This window comes from Jaculus jaculus, chromosome 12, assembly GCF_020740685.1.
Source record: "Jaculus jaculus isolate mJacJac1 chromosome 12, mJacJac1.mat.Y.cur, whole genome shotgun sequence".
NCBI classification, from domain to species: Eukaryota; Metazoa; Chordata; class Mammalia; order Rodentia; family Dipodidae; genus Jaculus; species Jaculus jaculus.
This window is the reverse complement of record NC_059113.1, coordinates 5258334-5280097: the sequence shown is the minus strand read 5'-3', so window position 1 is coordinate 5280097 and position 21764 is coordinate 5258334. Positions and strand designations below refer to the sequence as shown.

At 46.9% G+C, this 21764-nt stretch overlaps 1 pseudogene; it reads right to left on the bottom strand.

Annotated features, from left to right (window-relative positions):
- Positions 1–1549: 1549 nt before the first annotated feature.
- Positions 1550–21764, bottom strand: part of LOC123453675 — a 21613-nt pseudogene continuing 1398 nt past the window's right edge.

Genomic DNA, 21764 nt, shown 5'->3' with positions numbered 1-21764 from the left:
CAGAGGTAGGAGTATTGCTGCGAGTTTGAGACCACCCTGAGACTACATAGTGAATTCCAGGTCAGCCTGGACCAGAGTGAGACCCTACCTCGAAAAACCAAAACCAAACAAACAAACCAAACACGGCTACCAGCTGGGCCAAATTCAAGACATGAGCCATGGGCTGGAGGGATGGCTTAGTAGTTAAGATGCTTGCCTGCAAAGCCAAAAGACCCAGGTTTGATTCCCTAGGACCCATGTATGCCAGATGCACAAGATGGTGCATGTATCTGGAGTTCATTTTCAGTGGCTGAAGGCCCTGGTGTGCCTATCCTCTCCCTCCCTCTCTCTCTCTCTCTCTCTCTCTACATCTCTCTGTCAAATAAATAAATAAATATATTTTTTTAAAAAGCATAAGCCATAACAGATTTCAGTTCTGTATTTTGCCAACTCAGGCTAGCTCACCAAAACGTAAGTTTTGGGAAGAGGAAAGATAAAAGGGTAGTTGTGAAACGTTTGATTCCTGTGTAGCTGTCTAGTCCCTCAAGGATTGGAATTCCATCTCCACTGTGATCCACAAGTGGAGGCAAGTGCACAAGTGTGATCTAGAAATGACTCCTGCATAATGAGCTCTCAGTGCATACTGAAATGTGAAGAAACAAGAAACAAACTCTGGCCAGTCACAGTTACAGCCGCCAGCCTTAGAGCTGCTGCAGGGGCAGCGATTATGTTGAAGAGATAGCTTGTAAAGAAAGTTGGAGTGATTTGTGAAAGAGTGGGGAAGAGCATGGGGGAAACCAAAGGACTACATTACATGGCTATCAGGAAGCAGGCTGGGTGTGGTGACATAGGCCTGTAATTCCAAGTCCAGAGGCTGAGGCAGAAGGATCATGAATTTGAGGCCAGTCTGGGCTACATAATGAGTTCCAGGCCAGCCTGAATTATATATTAAGACCCTATCTCAACAAAACAAAACCAATTCTCCCAAATGGGATGAATAAAGCAGGTATTGGTGGGATCATATCCAAGTTTTTTTTTTTAATATTTTTAAATTTTTATTTATTTGAGAGACGGAAAGAGGCCGAGTGAGTGCATGAGTGAGTGAGAGAATGGGCACACCAGGGCTTCCAGCCACTGCAAAGGAACTCCATATGCATTCACTGCCATGTGTACCTGGCTCACGTGGGTACTGAGGAATTGAACCTGCGTCCTTAGTCTTCACAGGCAAGTGCTTTGTCACTAAGCCATCTCTCCAAGCCCAACTTTGTTGTTGTTGTTGTCATTTGTTTTTTGAGGTTAGGGTATCACTCTAACCCAGGCTCACCTGGAACTCACTCTGTAGTCCCAAAATGGTCTCCTACCTCTGCCTCCTGAGTGTCGGGGTTAAAGGCACGCACCACCATGCCTGACCCTTTTAGACTCAAATAATGGTTTGATAGAGATTGGAATGGACAACTGAGATATTTGTTGCCTAAAGTGGGGGGGAAGGGGCGTCAGGGAGATGGCTAAGTAGGCGTAGTGGCCTGAATGTAAACGTCCCCATAGTCAGGTATTTTTTTGATTCGGCTTCCTACTTGGTCTTCAGCAGGCAGAGCCCTGCTGGGGCAGGTGTGTCACGGGTGGGTCTTGAGCTCATCCCTAAGCGCGGGGTGGCTGGACTGGGGCTGTTCACGCTGTCCTGCTGCGGCCGTGCGAGGAAGAGGGCCAGCTCCGCCCCGGGCGAGGCTCGGGCATCAGCGCCTCCCTCGTCCAGCAATGAGAAGGCCACTGCGCCGGCAGGTGGGAGTACTCGTCACGGAGACCCGAACTCAGTCTCTAGCACCATGAGAAAAAGCAGGGCGTGGGTGGCCGCGCACCAGCCCAGAGGGGGGCGGACACGGGAGGACTGGTGCGCTCTGCCCAGCCGGTCTGACAAATGCAGGGAGCGACTGTCCCAAAAGAACAAAGTGGGCGGCACGCGCCTTTAGTTCCAGCACTTGAGGCAGAGGTAGGAGGATGGCCGTGAGTTCGAGGCCACCCTGAGACTACATAGTGAATCCCAGGTCAGCCTGGGCTAGAGTGAGACCCTACCTTGGAAAACCAATATATATATATATTTTTATTATATATATATATATATACACACACACACACACACACACACATACACACACACACACATAATTAAAAAATTAAAAAAAAACAAAGTGGAACCGTAATAAAGGAGGGTACTGGACATTCTGTTCTGGCCTCTGCATGCATGAGCATCTGTGCACATGCATTTGCACACACACACACACACACACATATCATTCACATACACCACACAGACATCACATACACATCACACACATGCACATCACACACATGCACATCACACATGCTAAAACTTAATGAGGTGGGAGAGAGGAATAATGACAAGAAAGACCGGTACACACTCTTCCACACTCAATATGAAGGAGAGGCCAGCAGAGGGTCTCCCCAGGCATGGTTACACTGCGCTCTCCCCACTGCATCTCTTTTTGCATATCTGATGTGGTGGGCTCCAGACAAGGGCCACAGCTGTGAGTACTTGAAGTAGGTAATGACTCCCAAGCAAGCCTAATTCTCCTTTGCACCTCTATGCCAGAATTCCTGAGGGCTTGATGGAATGGGGTGCACTTGTCTGTGAATCCTAAGGACCCAAGTTCCCAGGTTCGATTCTCCAGTAGCCATGTAAAGCTAGATGCAGAAGGTGGCACATGTCTCTCAAGAGACCCTGACACACCCACTCTGCCTACAGACTTGTGTGCCACCTTGTGCATGTGGGACCTGGAGAATTGAACTTGGGTCCTTAGTCTTCACAGGCAAGCCCCTTAACCACTAAGCCATTTCTCCAGCCCCAAGTTTCCAGGTTATATCTGCTGCCATTTTCCAACATGATCTACTGACCTTGTTGCTAAGATGTAGCCGGTCGTGTACTGATAATCAAACGTACTAGGAGAAGGTCTGACCTGGAGAAAGAACTGGATTTGGTTCGTCCCTCACTTCTAGGCTACCATGCTGTGAGGCGACTAAGCCGTGTGAGGACACCGACGGAGAAGCACAGAGCTCTGCCACTGACTGTCTCTGCTACCAAGAAACAGCAGCGCTGGCCACCCTGGACGCCCCAGGCGCCATCACACGGAACAGAGCTGCCCGGGTTAGTCAAATGCGGTGACAGATCATGAAGTGACACAGAGTTTTGGGTCTGTTATTCCCAGCAATAAGTAGACAATACCCCTGAGATTTCCAGTTCCTGGGACATCTGGCTCTGTGGGACTCATGCTCCCCCTGCCTCCTGGTTCTTGGGTCTGAGTGCTCCGAGGTCCCTCATCTCTCATCCCCACTCCTCCCTCCACTTTGCAGAGTGCTCCCTTCTCTTGTCTGCTCTCAGTTCCTCTCGAGTTTTTCTTCATCGTGTGGGTTTCTGCCTTTGCGAAACTCCCTTTATTGTAATTTGGGGGAGTCTGAAATGAGATCTGTTTAACCTGCCTGTTTAATCCAGTCTCTCCTTTACTCTCAACCTATTCATGGAATATTCTTTTCCCAAACTCTGCAAAGCCCGGAGTTAGGAGTTTGGGGTCAGTACCCTCCCTCCTTACTCCCCAGTACACCTTTGCCATTCATCTTTCCCGCTAGCTCCTCGTCCCTGGGACCCACCACCATCCCCTGAGCCACGGGCATAGCCTCTTCTTCATCAGCGCTGGAGCGTCTCATTCTTGTGACTGGCGTATCCCCACGGCCAATCTAGCCATGACTCCGACCTCTCTGTGCTGCCTGGTCTTCTTCCCCACCTTTAGCAGCCCCCCCCCCCCGTGTCATCTCCCACAACTGCCACAGAGCAGTCACTAGTGCAGACACAGGGACGGACTCTCTCCTGCCTGAAGCAGAATCTGACATGTGCCTGTACCTCCCGTGCCCCCACCCCACACCCATATGATTCCAGTACACGTCCCCTGTATCTTCCTCCTCTCCTTTTGGCCTGTAAACTGCCCAGCACCTTTCTGCCCAGTTTCCAGTAACGGACACTGGGTCTGCATGTGCTCGGCTCAGCCCTTGCTCATGCTGGCTCTGCCCTCAGCCCTGTGCGACCCAGGCCTTAGCCAGCCAGCACACTGCCTGGGGACGGATGGACTCCAGGGCAAATGGCTGACCAAGGCCAGGTCAACTTGTGCCTGTAATTCCAGAATTTGGAAGGCTGAGGCAAGAGGATTGCCATGAGTTGCAGGCCAGCCTGTGCCACACAGTGAATATTAGTCTATCCTGGGCTACCAAACGCCATCTCATCTCAAAAAGAAAAGCAATTTGGGCTGGAGAGGTGGCTTAGCGGTTAGGGTGTTTGCCTGCGAAGCCTAAGGACCCAGGTTCCATTCTCCAGGTCCAATGTAAGCCAGATGCACATGGTGGCGTGTGTGTCTGGAGTTCGTTTGCAGTGGCTGGAGGCCCTGGTGCGTCCATTCTCTCTCTCTCTCCCTCTCTCTGTCTCAAATAAATAAATCTTAAAAAAATAAAAGCTTCAGGGGCTGGAGAGATGGCTTAGCGGTTAAGTGCTTGCCTGTGAAGCCTAAGGACCCCGGTTTGAGGCTCAATTCCACAGGACCCACGTAAGGTGGCGCATGCATCTGGAGTTCATTTGCAGTGGCTGGAGGCCCTGGTGTGCCCATTCTCTCTCTCTCTCTCTCTCTCTGCCTCTTTCTCTCTCTGTCTGTGTGTTGCTTTCAAATAAATAAATAAAAATGGTAAAAAAATATTTAAGAAAATAAAAATAAAAGCTCCAAATGCAATAAATAAGTAAGTAAAATAAGTAAAGCAACTCAATTCTTAGGCTTTGGCTGAGTCATTAGGTGGCTAGGGCTAATTGGATTTAAATCTGGAAGGCTGGGAGGCGAGAGCCATTGCGGCCACCTTGTCACTAAGAAAGGACGGCCTCGCCGTCAGTACAGCCCATCTCAGGGAAGCACCAAGCCTGGCAGACCCGGGTTTGCCTACCCAGAATCCCACTGTGCCTGCGGTAGGCTCTGCAACTCAAGCACGCGTTACACGGCCCACTCCAGCTTTCTGTCTTAGCCAGGTTAATCTTAGGGCCACTCTGAGTCTATTATCAGAGGAACTCTGTTTTAAAATAGAGGGATGGAGAGATGAGATGGGTCAGCGGTTAAGGTGCTTGCCTGCAAAGCCCAGTTCCCCAGTGCCTATGTAAAGCCAGATAGAAGTGTATGCGTCTGGAATTCGTTTGCAGGGCCCGGGGACCCTGGCGTGCCCGTCCTCTCTCTTTATTTCTTCTATCTCCTTCTTCTTGAAACTATATAAATAAATAATTGTTTCTTAAAGTGATGCTAGAAAGACACAAAGCAACAGGTCTATTGAAAAGAAACTTCAGACACGGCCTAGCGCGCCCCCTGGTGGACATCCTATTTCAGTATCTGGAGAAGAGGACCTTCATTCAATCTACCGCGTGTCCCCGGCAGCACCCCAGGTCAATTTAGAACGTCTTTCTTGTTCAGAAACTGAAAATTGCTGATTTTTATAATCTTTTTTTCCTTTGTTTTTTGAGATAAGGTCTCGCTATAGCTCAGGCTGACCTGGAATTTATTACATAGTCACAGGATGGCCTCCCGAGTGCTGGAATTAAAGGCTTGGGCCACCACACCTGCCTGCAAGTAATTTTTTTTTTTTTTTTTTTTTAATATGTAGGGTCTCACTTCTCACTCTAGGCCAGGCTGACCTGGAACTCACTTTGTAGTCTTAGGCTGGCCTCAAATTTATACTGATTCTCCTACTTCCATCTTCCAAGTGCTGGGATTAAAGGTATGAGCCATCATGCCTGAATAATAATTATTATTTTGGGTTTTTCAAGGTAGGGTCTCAGTCTAGCCCAGGCTGACCTGGAATTCACTATGTAGTCTCAGGGTGGCCTTGAACTCATGGCGATCCCCCTACCTCTGCCTCCTGAGTGCTGGGATTAAAGGCATGCACCACCATGCTTGGCTTTAAGTTTTTATTGTCAAAAGCATTCCTCTCTCTCTTTCCTGTTACCTCTGTGCATGAGCAGCTTTCTCAACAGGTCAACCTCAGGCAATCAGACAGTTGCAAGGTCAGATTTTTGGTCTGGGCTGAGAAGTCACACAGCATCATTTCTGGCACCACCATGCGCCCACCTACATCCAAGGGAAGGAACACAGATGTCACTTCTGAGGGAGAAGTGCCAACATCCCACTGTGGGTTGTGTGTGTGGCATGAGGGATGCTGGTGTGGTTGTCTTTAAAAATGCAGTCTTCCACAGCCTGTCCTCTGGCCACAATTCACGTTTCTCCCACACAGAGAACACACGTCTCTTACACAGCCTGTCCTCTGGCCACAATTCACATTCCTCCCAAATGGAAAACACACGTCCCATCCCACTGGAGCATCAACTCAAAGTCTAGGATCTCAGAAGCTAAATCAGGCCCAGATGGAGAGGAGGCTTCACAGATGTGGTTCACCAATTTTCTGCAGCTCTGGAGTGCCTTGCTAAATTAAAAACTGAGACTTTCTGGGCCAGGCGTGATGGCACATGCCTTTCATCCCAAGCTTCAGGAGGCAGAGGTAGGAGGACGGCCCTGAGTTCAAGGTTACCCTAAGACTCCACAGTGAATTCAAGGTCAGCCTGGGCTTGAGCGAGACCCTACCTCAAACAAAGAAAGAAAAAGAAAAAAAAGATTTTTTCCCCCAACCCTATAGAGTGGGCACCATCTCCCCCTGGGATATGGATAGCATTGCTACAGCCTGTTACCACTCCTCGAATGCTTCCTGCATGCCTGGCACCACATGGCTATGGAAAATTTGGTCAGATAAGAAAGACCCTGGGTTCATCACTCAAGAGGCAGAGAGGTAGGAGGATCACTGTGAGTTTAAGGCCAGCCAGAGAATACATAGCAAATCCAGGTCAGCCTGGGCTAGAGTGAGACCTTACCTCAACCCCCCCCCACACACACCCCCAGAAAAATACATACGCAGGGCTGGAGAGATGGCTCAGAGGTTGAAGGCATTTGCTTGAAAGCCTGATGGTTTGGGTTTGATTCCTCAGCGCCCATGCAAATCCAGACGCACAAAGTGCACGTAGAGTTAATTTGCAGTGACAGAAGGCCCTGATGTGCCCTTTCTCTCTCCTTTCTTTCTCTTTCAATAACTAAAAGACCCAAAATCTGCCAACACCAGCTTTTGGTATAGCCTTGTCTTCTGTGGCTGCATGAATTGGCTCCACTATTTGCATTTTGTCACCAAGGGGGCGACCTCCTCCAGGCTCCATAAGTTGAGAACACCCAGCTTTCAAATCTCACAGCCCCGTACCATGCTGGATTCAGAGTTTTCAGCATCAGCTAGTGAGAATACTTGGAAGTTGTATTACTTGGTGTTCTTAGAGGCACGGAACTGGTAGAATGAACGTATGTTACGAAGGGACCTGTTAGGTTGGCTGACGCACATGTGAGAGTCCAACAACGGCTGTTTTGTTTACACACTGGGATGTTGAAAACCCGGCAGCTACTCAGCCCACGAGGCTGGAGGCCTCAGTAGTTCCCATCTGCAGCTGAAGGGCTGGCCGCTTTCTGGAGAGTTGCTGCTCTTCTGTCCATGAAGAAGGGGTTCTGATGGGAGCGAGGGCTGGCAGCAATGGGATCAATGCTCTCGTAAGCAAGGGCAGCGGGGCGAAAGGGCTGCCTTTTCCTAGAACCTCTTTGTGTGTGAGTTGCCACCCGAAGGGTTGTCTACTCTGGGAGGAAGTCTTTCCCCTTCCTTTAGTCCTTCCTGGAAACACCCTCACAGGCCTGTCCAAGAGGCAAGTCTCTTACTTGATTTCCGATCCAATCAAGTTGACAACAGAGATGAACTATCTAGAGATGAACTGTCACAGAGGGTTGACACAGTGGCCTTATCAGCCATCTTCCATTTTAGAAAGTGTGCAGCAATGCTTGCTTCTGGCATTGTTTAAAAGACTTATGAAAAATAGGAATGTCGGAACAGACTTCTCAACCTGATATAATTGAGACAAAGGTTCAAATATTTAACAAGAGGTTCATTGGTCTGCTGGAGGAACCAGTAGTCTGTGTATGCATTTTTGATGTTGTTTTGTTTCGTTTTGGGCTGGGTGCAGGGAACTTTACTGATGGTACAGCATGTGAAAGACTAGATCCCTGAGTCTCTCCCCTTCTTGCAAGGGGTCTGGGATGAAAACTGGAGGAGGGCAGATGCTCAGTGTGTTGGGGGTGAGCTGAATTGGGACAGGAACTTCCAAGCAGCCATGGTGGGGGGAGGGCTCTCTCTTCCACTCATGTTCTTGCTGGGTGGTCCAGAGCTTCTGACTCCTTGGAGGTCATGTGGACCATGGCGTCCACCCATTTGGGTGCTATAGGCAGATTCATTGTCCTACCAGGAAGTGAGCTTGACAAAGTGGTCATTGAGGTCATGCTAGACCCAGCGTCTGAAGGGAAGGAGTACTTGCAGGAGGTAACCTCGTCCTCAAGGGAGCCAGGTGCTCTTCAAGGAACCTTCTGACGCTTGCTGCTGCTTCTGGTTTTGGTTTATTTTTAAGGTAAGGTTTCACTCTAGCACAGAACATCCGGGAACTCATTCTGTAGTCCCAAGCTGGCCTTGAACTCACAGCAACCCCCTACCTCTGTCTCCCAAATGCGCCACCACCACTGTCTTCACTGCCTTCTTGAGGCCAGCACGTTTGGCAGTTTTCTCTAGGGAGCAGGAGAGGCCACGACAGACACACTGTGGTGGGCCCGGGAAGCCCATGCCGGTGAAGCTGGCCCTTCGGTTCTTGGATGACCTTGCCCACATCTCTGGTAGCACCAGTGGCTGCAGAGATGATGTTGTGGGCAGTGCCACAGCCATCACACCATAGTTTCTCAGAAGGGCTGTCCATGGTCTGCGTGCCAGTGATGGAATGGGCTGTGGTCGTGAGTCGCTCCAGGGTGCTGAAGTTGTCAAGGCGGCTGGAGCAGTTGGTGGCAAAGGAGGCATTGATGACCATCTCGAGGGAGTTTCTGTTCCCCTTGTGTTTCACACCCATCACAACGTGGGGCATCGGAAGGTCAGAGATGATGGCCCTTGGGCTCCTTCTGTCCAGTGGTCCTGGCCTTCTCTATGGCAGTGAGGACACCAGTGGACAGACTCCACCACATACCCAGCATTGCTTCATCTAATGCCGGTGAGATCTGACTCCTGTAAGGTGGAGATGGCCTCCCACTGACGACAAGGTTCATGTTCTCAGCTCTGACTGTGCCGCAGAACTCGCCCTTAGACTCACACTGTGACATGGAGACCATATACCTGAAGTCTATGGAGGAGTCACTGATGGTTTCAATGCCGACTTTACCGGAGTCAAAGGCAGCCCTGGTGGCCGGGTGTCCGATACAGCCACATCTGTTCTCTATAACCCTCACTGTTGTGTCTTGGGGACCTGGCTGGTGCTATAGGAGACAACGAGGGTGTCTGTCAACTGGGGAGGAACAGAAAGCCTAGACTGTGTATTTTAAAAGAGACAAACAGGGCTGGAGAGATGGCTTGGCGGTTAAGGTGCTTGTCTGCGAAGCCTAAGGACCCAGGTTCAATTCCCCAGAACTCATGTAAGCCAGATGCACATGGTAGCACATGTATCTGGAGTTTGTCTGTAGTGGCTAGAGACCCTGGAGTGCCCAATCTCACTCTCTTTCTCTCTTTCTAATAAAAGTTTCTTGTTTTAAAATTTTTTGATTAATTTTTTTATTTTGTTTTGTTTTTCGAGGTAGGGTCTCATTCTAGCCTAGGCTGACCTGGAATTTGCTATGTAGTTTTAGGCTGGCCTTGAATTCATGGCGATTCTCCTACCTCTGCCTCCCAAGTACTGGGGTTATAGGTATGTGCCACCATGCCTGGCCCTAAAAGTTTAAAAAAAAAATAAAAAGAGAGGAACAAAATGCTCAAAATCCTAGAACTACAGCACTAGAGATGGGATAGAAATGTGATATACTGCTGAGACTTAGTATCAGTTATATTTGGTGAAATATTTACACTCTGGGAACTTTCCTCATGTAGATCCACATTTCTCACATTGAAAGAAAATAAAAAAAAATTATTTGAAAGAGAGGCGGTGGCGGGGGGGAGAGAGAGAACAAATAAATATGGGTGTGCCAGGGCCTCTTGCCACTGAAAGAAACTCCAGACAGAGTGTGGCCAAATCAAGGTACTGGCAGAGTGGCCCCCACTTTCCCCCCTTGAACTCACGATGATCCCCCTCCCTCTGCCTCCCGGGTGCCGGGATTAATGGTGTGCATCACCACGCCCGGCTGCCCTTCCTGCTTTTCATCCTTGATTCTGTCCTGTCTCTCCCTTGCAAAGCTTGCAGGTGATCCCTGAGCCCATCTCCGGCCCAGTCACCTAGACACAGAGGAACTCACTAACACTCGCCAAGTACAACACCCAAGGGCCTGTGCTTCTACCAGATGCCAGTCCAGGATCACCCTTGGGGCGTCATGTCCAAGTGTCAAGAATTGTGTGTGTGCGCGCACACACACACACACAAAAGAATTGTCCACACAAAAACAGAGCTTCGCCTCAGCGGGAATAAGAGATGGCTGCCAGCTTGGCTTCTTGGCTTCAGTTCCCTAGCATCCACGTAAAGCAGTTTGCAGTGGCAAGAGACCATAAAGTCATACACATACATGCAAATAAATAAAATTCTTAAACCTTAACATAAAATAAAGAATAGCTAGGGGCCGGGGTTAAAGTCTCAGTGGTTAAAAGTGTTTGCTAACAAAGCTTGCCAGTGAGAATTTGACTCCCCAGTACCTACATAAAGCCAGATGCACAAAGTGGTGCATTTGGGGTTTATTTGTAGCAGGGAGAGACTCAGATGCCCATATACTTACTCTCTTTCTCTCAAATAAATAAAAAAATATTTTTAAAAGACTAGCCATGCCAGGCGTGGTGGCTCACTTCATTAATCCTAGTGCTTGGGAGGTTGAGACTGGAGTATTCTACAAGTTGAAGGCCAGTCTGGGCTATGTAGTGAATTCCAGGCCAGTCTGGGCTACAGAATGAGGCTCTGCCTCAAAAATGGAATAGCAGGAAAATTCTGGAATGGAGATGCAGGGGAGGTCTTTTGTCAGGTGTGGGCCACCATGCCCAACAGAGAAAGAGAATGGGGATGCCAGGGCCTCTAGATGCTGCAAATGAACTCCAGACACACGCACCACTTTGTACATCTGGATTTACGTAGGTACTAAGGAACTGAACTCAGGTCATTAGGCTGTGCAGGCCAGCGCCTTAACCACTGAGAAATGCCTTAACTGCTGAGCCATCTCTTCAGCCCCAACTAAAAGTATTCTTATGTGTCAATAATCCAAACAGTATGTTACTGGCTTACATTAGACAGAGTGACCAATGGAATAGAAGAAAAATCCAGAAATACATGCAGATATATTCAGGAATGTTCTTGATGATAAAAATGAAGGAAAATGAATTATTCACTGCATGGTAATCGGATAACTGGAGCCAGTGAGAAGAAAACAAAGTTGGATCCATACTCAGTGCCTCCCATCAAGATACAGCCTAATGCGCTCGCAGCCCAACTGTCCTGAGGCTGTCTGGTGGGAGCTGCAAACACGCAAACCCAAAAGCGCAAGCTTTGGTTTGGCTAGTTTCTGAGATGGGTTTTTTATTTCCTTGCACTAATGGCTGATTGATGGCAATGTGAGGTCTTAGGTATGACAGCATTGCTTGAAATAAAATAGGAGTTGGGGGCAGCAGCTCCCCAGCTGCCCACGCTGTGTTTGTGGAAATGCAAAGTGGAGGGAGCATGCCACACTTGAGGCAGCGCCTCTGCTCAGACCGCGGATGGTCCAAGCAGGACTTCCCTCCTTTGGATGGGCCTGCCTGAGGAGCGAGTTGTTGGGCCTGCGGTTACAGTTGGCTGGCTGGACCCAGCGAGTTCCACTACTATGTAAATGAATGAAAGTCTCCAAGCCTTGTTTTAAACATCAGGTTTGTTATAAAAATCTGAAGCTGGCCAGATGTGTCAACACACAGGCAGGCATTGTTTTTCTCGCTGGCTACACTCACTGCAATACCAGGGAGGATGAGTATACGCTCCGCTCCAGGTTTTATGCCGTGCCGTCGCACTCTGAAAATGCACATCTCTGCGTGGCTGTCATGTCTTGAAAGCTGTTGACATACCTGGCAGGGCTTTCTTGGACGCTTCTGGCAGACCTGCCCAAATCTTCAAACAGGCTGGCATGCACAGCATCCCTTTCACCAACTACGAGGTCTGAAATAATGGTGGCACGTTGATTGTCACAGCTGTAAAGTGGATGTGGTCTCTAGTCCTAGGTTTGTGGAGTGTGCCTTCGTGTTAATGCACAGGGAAGGGATGGTGACTTGATGGTTGTGGGAGTGTATTTCTGACATGCGTGCAGGGTTCAGTGTTGCTGACTGTTAACAGCTTTCCTTGAGGGGGAAACACGGGGTGGGTGGGGGGACAGCCTGATCAGAACAATGAAGGAGTCAAGATGTGAGCTTGTCAAGTGATGAACCAAACAGGTTTTGTATCTTTTTTTAATCAGGTGTTGTTGCCCTGGCCAGCGGGGAGTTAAACAAGGACATGAGGGGAAATTAACCTGGATGGGAGACAAGAGACACAAAGAAGGAGACCAAGTCTATATTCTGATCAAGGTCTCAGATTTATTCAGGCAAGCACAAGCTTATATACAGAAAATAAAAACTTTCTAGACAGTGCCTACGTGCCTAAAGTCTGCTCCACACACAGGTTTAGCCTGTGTGTCTGAAGACCGTTTGCCAAGGCCGTACGATAAGGCCTCTGTGCCCGGAGATCCAAGACCAGCCTCAGTTCTCGTGGTCAAAGAGCAGCTACAGCTCCCGTCAGTTGTAACGTTTGTGCATGGCTTTTTTTGGTTATTGTTTATTAGTTGGTAGGGGAGAAATGATGAGGGGAAAACTCTCTGCTTTCCTGCCATTCTTTTCAGAGGCATGTAGTTGGGGAGCAAAATCTGAGCAGCCTTAGCCTGGTGACAAGATCCTGTCCTGTGTGACGCCACCCCATCCTGCGGTCCGCGTTGCTAAAATAGCTGTGTTCTTGTAACTCCCTGTGATTGATACCGAGCAGTGATGCCATTCTATCGTGCCCTTCTGCCAAACCATTATGTGACTTTAATAAACACAGTAAACTTGCTGGCTGCATCAGAGGTCTAGCAGTGATTTCTATACTGCATGGTATTTTCTGCTTGATTTTGACATGTAGAATCAATTTTTATTTCATTGCAATTGACAGTCCTAATAGCTCAGTTAATTTGAGACTAAAACAGTCTTGCTGTGTAAAAGGAAAAAATGGTGTTGTGTTCAGTAAATGTTTGAAAAAAAAGTATCTTGAAGTTTGTGTCTTTAGTGTTCATTGTGAGATAGTATTTTTTTAGTTCATTTAAAAATTGTTGAAATTATACATGTGTATGGAAAAATTCATGTATTAAAGAAAAGTTCAAATGTTGTAAAAAAAAAAAAAAGATACAGTCCAAGAGGGCCATGATTTAAACAGCCAGGATTTAGGAGGAGAAACTTAAGTCCTTGAAGAAAATACTAGAGCTTCTCAAATAATGACTCAGAATTGAAGACATCTAAGAATTTGAAGACTGCAGTTAAAGCATGCATAGCGAATAGTAAGCATATAACACGGATTTTTTCCCCCAAAATCTTTTGTTAGACAGCTTTAGGGTCAGAGCCCCAGCTAGCTAGGGTTGGCCACCCATCTCCAATAAGCTGACTAAAGAGACAAATAATAGTGAAAAGCAGAAAAAGAAGATGTATTCAATGTGCTCACACTGGGATGAGCAACGGATAGGGAGGTCCAGTGACTGCTGAGCTCGTCTTCAGGATCCTGACATGAGGTTTAGGTTTACTTATTTTTATTGTTTTGGTTTTTCGAGGTAGGGTTTCACCTCAGTCCAGGCTAACCTGGAATTCACTAAGTAGTCTCAGGGTGGCCTTGAACTCACAGTGATCTACCTCCTCTGCTTTCCGAGTGCTGGGACTGAAGGTGTGCGTGCATCACCAGGCCTGGCGAGGTTTAGATTTAAACAGAGGTCAAGGGACGGTTCTGCTCATCTCTGACCCGTTTCCTCAGCTCCAGTCGGTCCTGCAAGGTGGTTTGATAACTTGTTAGAACTATGTGAAATCTTTTCCTGGTGAGGGAATTTAATGGTAACTGGACCCCAAAGTAAATCGACTGCTCTTGTCTAGTTATGAGAAGTTTCCTTGGGCCTGTAGGGGGGAAAATCTAGCTTTATTCTTTTTTTTTGAGGTAGTCTCACTCTAGCTCAGGCTGACTGCTATGTAGTCTCAGGGTGGCCTCGAACTCAGTGATTCTCCTACCTCTGCCTCCTGAGTGCTGGGGTTAAAGGCGTGCACCACCACGCCCGGTTTAGCTTTATTCTTATCTACTAAAACCTCACAGAGGAGGGCATAAGTGCCTTTGGTCTCATCTCTTTCTTTTCTGGAAGAGCAGACAGGGACTATACCTTCCAAATACCTCGCCTCGGGAGTGGACTGACGTGTCCTGCAGCCCAGCCAGGGGGCTCATATAAAAGACTCCAATCCAGGTTCCTAGGTAAAAATTCTCGTTTTCTAGGAATTCCCTCGTGCCCCATTCTTGGGCAAAAGCTCCAAATTAGTTCTTTCTTTTAAGCTGTCTTTCTCTTAAATTTCTTCCTCCTAAGAACTCTAAGCTATAATAAAATTTTCCTAGCCAGGCGTGGTGGCACACACCTTTAATCCCAGTGTTTGGGAGGCAGAGGTAGGAGGATGGCTGTGAGATCAAGGTCACTCTCAGACTGCATAGTGAATTCCAGGTCAGCTTGAGCTAGAGTGAGACCCTACCTCAAAAAACAAAAAAAATAAAATAAAATAAAAATTCTAAACCTTATCTTCTGGTCTGTGGACTTCATTTGTCAAATTCATAAGACAAAAACCTGAAGAGAGTTGGGCCTGGTGGCATACACCTTTAATCCCAGCACTTGGGAGGCAGAGGTAGGGAGATTGTCAAGAGTTCGAGGCCACCCTGAGACTACATAGTGAATTCCAGGTCAGCCTGAGCTAGAGTGAAACCCTACCTTGAAAAACAAAACAAAACAAAAACAAACAAACAAACAAAAACAGCAGCAACAAAAAAAATCCCTGAAGAGGCCATTGGCTCCTTGTAAACTCTGTGTGACTGTGATCTTCCGGGGCCTTAGCCTCTGAGTTACTGCCCACCGAAGAGCTGAATTAAGGCACTGATGCTCTTAAAGACACCCCAAATTCCTGTATTACTGGGATACAGATTTCTCCTCTGGCTGGCACCAGGCTTCAGTCGTTCCCTTCCACTAGCATGGATTCCTGGAGCGATGTCAATGCCAGCCCCATTGTTTCGACAGTCTGACAGCTAAGGGAAGGGGCACAAGGTCTCTCTTCAGACTATCTTTGCTTCTGGCAGGATGGGTATGACATTGCAAATGTGCATTCTCCAAACACAGTGATAGAGAACGAGACCACGACAGCTTTTCATACGGGTAGCCAGCCAGGGACAGAAGCCCAAGGAGAACACAGAGGCTACCTTGCCAGCCCTGGCAGGACTAGAACCTGCGTATGACCCAGTCTCATCCAAGATGGCCGTAAGCAACAACTTCAGTGACCATTTCCTACCTCTTCTTCAAGGTTTTGCGGACTAGCACCCTTGTGGGTTGACCACTGCTGGGCCAGCCTCTTGAGCTTACCAACCAGTCACGTCTCTCCCTTACACACCTGAGTGTGATGATGCGGCTCATCCTAGTGTTTGATCCGTAACTGGCACTTGTGTGTAAGTCTCTCTTGGCTCCTGACTCTCCTGGCCCTTTGGGTAAGCTCTTGGCTATTTCCTATGTGAGGGGGCACTCTTAGCCTTTCCTTTCCTAGCCAGGGGGGAAAGGGAGCGTCTCTTCTTGTCTGGGTGCTTTCCTGCCTTGTTTTGGGTGCCGTCCTGCTTTGCGTTCCAAGTGTGCACGTGCATGTGTGTGTCCAGACTTCCTTATGCAAGGGATTTTCTCGGTCTCCCCTTCCCCTTCCCAGCCTGGCTGGGGAGAGTTTCTTTAGGCTTGGCCTTCCTGCTTGCCAGACCTCTGGATCTTAACTCTTCCTAAAATAAATCTCATAATTCATAACCTACCCTTCTCAGAGTCCATGCTTTCAATTCATTGTTAATTTGGACAAGGACCCAAAAGTTGGGGTCCATGGGCCTAGGATCTGCATTTTTATTGAATTTAATCCCTCTCTGAACTCCAAAATCCCACATAATTAAGAAGAGCATTTGGGGCTGGGGACGTAGCCCAGTTAGTAGGTAGAGTACTTGACTAGCAATCATGAATCCTGAGTTTGATCCCTAGCATCCCATAAAACAGGGCACAGTGGTACAGGCCTGTAACCTTTTTTTTTTCTTTTTTTTCCCCCGAGGTAGGGTCTCACTTTGGCTCAGGCTGACCTGGAATTCACTATGTAGTCTCAGGGTGGCCTCGAACTCACAGTGATCCTCCTACCCCTGCCTCCTGAGTGCTGAGATTAAAGGCATGTGCCACCACACCCGGCTCATGCCTGTAATCTTAGCACTTGACTACATAGCAAGTTTGAGGCCAGCTTGGGATACATGAAATTTTGTCTCAAGAAAGAAAAATAAATAGAAATACCCTAAAATTCTAATCAGTTAAGGAAAAGTGAGCTAAAAGTATAAACAGACAGTTCTCAGAAAAAATAACATGCAAATTGCTTATGTGGTGGTTTGAATTAGGTGTGTCCCATAAACTCATGTGCTCTGAATGCTTGGTCCCTAGCTGATGGCAATTTGGGAATTGGATCCTTACTGGATGCTTGTGTGTCTCTTCTAAATCTCCCTACATGAGCACCTACATTCCACCTTCCGCGTGCTTGTGGCTCTGCCCCAGCCATTTCTCTTACACGAATCTCATAGACTATGCTATGTTTTCCACATGAGGGTGTGTTTCCTACTTTGCATATACTTATGACTCTGTTCTAGCCTTCTTCCTAGGTCCCAGTTTCCCTTAAATAAATCCCATAATTTATTATTTCTCCATTAATAAGCTTAATATTTCATAATTTATCCCAATTTTGGGTACTGTCTTATTTTTAAAAAATATTATATTTATTTATTTGTGTGTGAGAGAGAAAAAATCACACACACACACACACACACACACACACACACACATATATATATATATATATATATATATAGAGAGAGAGAGAGAGAGAGAGAGAGAGAGAATGGGTACTCCAAGGTCTCTAGAACTCCAAGAACTCCAGACATATGCGCCACCTTACAAATCTGGCTTATGTGGGTACTGGGGAATAGAACCTGGGTCCTTAGGCTTTGCAGGGAAGCACCTTAACCACTAAGCCATCTGTGTTTATTTTATTTTATTTTTATTTTTTGTTTTTCAAGGTAGGATTTCTGTCTAGCCCAGGCTGACCTGGTTTCACTATGTAGTCTCAGAGTGGCCACAAACTCACCGTGTCCTCCCTACCTCTGCCTCCCCAGTGCTGGGATTAAAGGCATGCACCACCACATCTGGCCTGAGAGCTGTATTTTTATGTTGTCAGCTTTTGCCACTTGGATGTGATGCCCCAAAGATGATCCACTTTCATTGAAGAGGCACACCCGGCACGGGTCCCTTGGGTGTTGTCTCCTTGGTAGATGTTATGATTTCTCCCTGGGGCTTAGACCTCCTTTGACGTGGTCAACAATGCATTGGTTTATTCTGAGATGGTTGTTTGGATCCTATTTTCTCTAGATATCTTATTTTGTTTTTGGAACACTCCATTTAGATACTCTATTTTGTTTATTTTCAGAGCATTTGGCTGATTTTTAAAAAATATATTTTATTTATTTGAGAGAAAGAAAGAGAGAAAAAGAAAGAGAAAGAAAGAGTGAGAGAATGGGCACACCAGGGCCTCCAGCCACTACAAAAAAATTCCAGATGCATGCACCCCTTGTGCGTCAGGCTTATGTGGGTCCTGGGGAATCGAACTAGGGTACTTAAGCTTTGCAGGCATGTGCCTTAACCACTAAGCCATCTCTCCAGCCCATTTGACCTTTTTGTTTTCAGAATGTTTAATTTGCCTTTTTTCCTGCTACTCCTCTAATATCTAATTCTGTGTTTTTCTGTGACCACTTCTGCTTTTTTTTTTTGGTTTTTCGAGGTGGGTCTCACTCTAACTCAGGCTGACCTGGAAGTAGCTATGTAGTCTCAAGGTGGTCTCAAACTCATGGTGATCCTCTCACCTCTTCCTCCCGAGTGCTAGGATTAAAGGCGTGCACTACCATGCTCGGTGGTTCTACTGCTTTTTGCAACCTTGTCAGCAGCTTTTAATTTAGGAATTCTATGAATACTTGATTATAAAGATGTAGAATGTACAGGGTGGAGGTGTGGGAACACCCGTGATTTATAATTAACATGTAATTGCCTCATAGGGGAGCCCCACAGAATATACCATCCCTGGATTGGAAGGAATTTTATTGACTCAGCCAGGGAGACAAGATAGCCCAGTGTCCCGGAGGCCTCTCCCATTCCCCTAAATGTGCAGGACAAGCCAGACACAGTGGAAGCAACTGACTTTGGGTTGAGAACAGAGGGAGATTTCCCCCAAAGTATGTTACACTTCCTTCAGTGGGAACATTTGATATTCCTACATTGTGGTTTTTGCTTCTTTGCATGTTAAATGACAAGTCTAGGTAATAAAATTAAAGATCATGAATGGGCAACCTACTTTAATTGGAATTTTAAAACATCTAATGGAAAGAAATGGTAAATTCGCTAATTTACAAAACAGGAGTTGAATGTGGTAGCACAACTTTCTTTTTTTTTTTTTTTTTTTTTTTTTTGAAGTGGAGTCTCTGCCTTGGCACGAGCTTTTAATGCCAGCACTTGGGAGGCAGTGGGAGGAGGATCGCCATGAGTTCAAGGCCACCCTGAGATTACATAGTGAATTCCAGATCAGCCTGGGCTAGAGCGAAATTCTATCTTAAAGAGAGAGAGAGTTTAGACAGAAGCACCTTGTGGAGGTAGGTAATGCTGTGCCCAGAAGCCACAGATTGTTACTAGAAAAATTTCTGTGCAAGGGGTGGGGTACCTTTCAGCAAGTTGTTGGCCAGGGAGGTGCCCCCTAAATATTACAGCTATTTCTAAGAATCTTGGTTGCCACCAGAACTTGATGGTAAGGTCCTATTGCTGAAGTCTTCACACACTTGGGCTTCAGGTCACTGAGAAATCCAGCTGGAGCTGAGCTGGAAGCCTCCTCTCTGTTGACCAGCTTTTATGATGTTGGAAAGCCACATGCAGTCCATTGAGGCAGAAAAGCCATCAAAGGACTTAACTAGTAGTGGATCCTGCAAGCTTCCTGCTTGGCTAGCCAGGCCACATGTACCACCTGGCATGTCTGTTATGGGGGAACTGCTTGCTTATTTCCATGGGAGGGAATTCCTGTCTGGTACCAAAAACCTAATGAAAAGCCTATGGCTGGGGAGGTCGTAAGCCTTGGTGGGGTGGGGGGAGCTACTACTGCTGTCTGGCCGAGTGGCTACATTATGTCCATCACACTGCCCTCTAGACACTTACACTTACGCTCATGTATCAATGCTAGTCTCACTTGTGGTTAGAGAAGCTTCTCTTTTCAGATGGTGGTGACCAGTGGGGTGTCTCAAAACTCACCAAAATGCTGAGAAGAAGTGACAGTGGAGTGCTCAGCAGTAAGTGAGACATCTTTATCCCACCCTCCAAGGCTCACGACCCATTGTGGAAGAAGTGGCAGAAAGAAAATGAGCCAAAGGAAAGCAAGGTGTGCTTGCAATACCGTCTTCCCGACGCAAAGCGGCCTTGATACTCATGACCTCACGGTGGCTGGTGCTACCTACATAAGACTGCATAGTAAGGAAAAAATAAATGACGACATCAAATCAGGAGAGACTAGCTGGAAAGAAAGAGTGCAGTGGTGAGGGTATTTGGAGGAGGAAAGGGGAAGGTGGTGGGAGGAATTATGATCATGGTATGTTTGTTTATATTTATGGGACTTGTTAATAAAAAATTAAAAGAAAAGAAATAGATATTCCTGAGAAGTAAGAGTGGGCTAGTGAGTTGGGAAAAAAAATATAGCATTTGTTTGTTTGTTTGTTTGTTTGTTTGTTTGTTTGTTTCTCAAGGTAGGGTTTCACTCTAGCCCAGATTGACCTGGAATTCACTAGGCAGTCTCAGGGTGGCCTCGAACTCACAGCGATCCTCCCACCTTGGCCTCCTGAATGCTGGGATTAAAGGCGTGTGCCACCACTCCAAGCTTGAAAAAAACAAACTTAGAAAAAAAAATTATTTATTTGACAGAAAAAGAGGGAGAGAGGGAGAGAGAGAAAGAATGGATGCACCAGGGCCTCCAGCCACTGAAAATGAACTCCAGAATTATGTGCCCCCTTGTGCATCTGGCTAATGTGGGTACTGGGGAATCAAAACTGGGTCCTCTGGCTTTGCAGGCAAACGCCTTAACCGCTAAGCCATCCCTCCAGCCCCAAACAAACCTTTAAAAGGGTAATTTTAATGGTTTAAAATGTATTAGCTTATTTTGATATGGTTAGTACTTTATGTATTTTGAGAAACTCTTTCCTACCCTAGTGATAAAGAGATCCTTTTTTGTTTGCTTGGTTTTTTGAGGTAGGGTGTCTCTCTAGCCCACACTGACCTGGGATTCACTATGTATTCTCACAGTGATCCTCCTTCCTTGGCCTCCCAAGTGCTGGGATTAAAGGCATGTGCCACCACACCTGCCAAGACATTCTCCTTTCAATGCTTTTCTGCCAACCTTTTATTCAGAAGTAACTTCAAATCTATATATTTTGCAAAAATACAAAGAACTCCTTTATGCTCTTCACACAAGTCCTCTGACGTTGCAGCCAGCTTCAGGTTGCTGGAAGAAAACACCCAACCAAGAGCAGCTTGAGGGAGGAAAGGGTTAATTTGGCTTACAGACTCAAGGGGAAGCTCCATGAAGGCAGGGGAAAATGATGGCATGAGCAGAGGGTGGGCATCATCTCCTGGCCAATAGCAACAGGAGCATGTGCCAAACACTGGCAAGGGGAAACTGACTATAACACCCATAAGCCCATCTCAACAATACACCTTCAACAAGGTTCCAATTCTCAAGTTGCCACCAGCTGAGGACCAAGCATTCAGCACACATAAGTTTATGGGGGACACCTGAATCAAACCACCACAACTTATGCTAACATTTACATCTTTTATTTGAAATATATAATATATGCAACATCCTACATATTACATAATACATTTCTTCTATTTGAGTGTGAACTCATTAATCAGGATGAGTTGTTATTAAATACTTCAGTGTATGCTTCCTATCACTCAGCATATTCTCCATCACTACTACAGTAGTTATTCACATATTTTATGTGTGTGTGTGTGTTTTGAGGTAGGGTCTCACTCTGGCTCAGACTGATCTGGAATTAACTATGTAGTCTCAGGGAGGCTTTGAACTCACAGTGATCCTCCTACCTCTGCCTCCTGCATGCTGGGATTAAAGGCGTGTGCCACCACATCTGGCTCACTTCATAAATTTACATTAGTTTTGACCCTAGGTATCCCATAAAACCAAGCATGGTGGTACATGCCTGTAACCTCAGCACTTGGGTAATGGAGACAGGAGGGTCACAAATTCAGGTCGTCCTTGGT